The sequence below is a fragment of the Belonocnema kinseyi genome, chromosome 3, assembly GCF_010883055.1.
Source record: "Belonocnema kinseyi isolate 2016_QV_RU_SX_M_011 chromosome 3, B_treatae_v1, whole genome shotgun sequence".
Lineage (NCBI taxonomy): Eukaryota > Metazoa > Arthropoda > Insecta > Hymenoptera > Cynipidae > Belonocnema > Belonocnema kinseyi.
The window spans coordinates 38669001-38670046 of NC_046659.1; positions in this window are offsets into that span (position 1 = coordinate 38669001).

Here is a 1046-nt window from a genome sequence, read left to right on the forward strand (position 1 = left end):
TATAGAAAACGAGATTATGCAACCAATTATCTACGTTACGAAAAGTATTAATTATCGATTCGTAATACAAGGCGATCGTGATCGTCCAAACTCGCGCGAATCGCGTTTGATATTTTCGTTTGCTCTTAATGTGCTGTTGAGAGATGTTATTTTATTATTATATTATTTTTATTGTTTTTAAATGTCTCAAGTCGAAAATTTTACAAATAAATTTTATTTTTAACCAGAACTCATCATTTTTCCCTTCCCCGAACTTTACACTTAACTTTGCACTTTTCTTAAGTTTCACCTTCGAAATCGATATGGATCCGAGCACCTTGTATTGCTGAAACATCAAACCACTGCAAATGAAGTGATAAAACTAATATTATTTTCAGGAGAGGTCCTCAATAAAAGGGAAGAAATAATTACAAAAAAAGAAGTTTAAAAGTACCAAAATGATAAGATTCATGGTCAGGAAAAAGGACCGTTTTGATTGAAAAGTTCAAATTATTTTATTACTAGAAGCTTATGAAATTTCTAATAGGTTAGTCGGAGCTGAATAAAACAAAAGTATTTTATTATGTAGGTTGAAAAGTGCATAAAAATCATAATCTTTTATTTGCAAGTTACTTACTCTTTCGAATTTAATTGCTCTAAAAAATAAATAGTCAATTTACGGTCGTTGAATGCAAATTTTTAGTCTAGATACAATTATTATTGTTTTATTCTTGTTAGGAATCTTATTTTTGTATAATAAATTAACTCATGCCAATATCCCCACTGGTATACAATTGAAAAAAAACGTGCTCCTCACCTTAGTATTATTTATTGTTTGCCATTTTTATTTTCAAGAAAATCTGGAAAAAATAGTTAATGATACACAAATAAAACTGACTTAAAGAGTACAAAATTAGTGTAAATCTTGCAATTAGTCATAACTTTCCCTTTGCTCTACAAAGTAATCGACTAATAGTTGATCGCGATACAAATTAAATCTTATAAAGATATTCATTGAAAATTAAGAACGCATCATGATTATCTTCTTCTAATATCAACAATAAAGA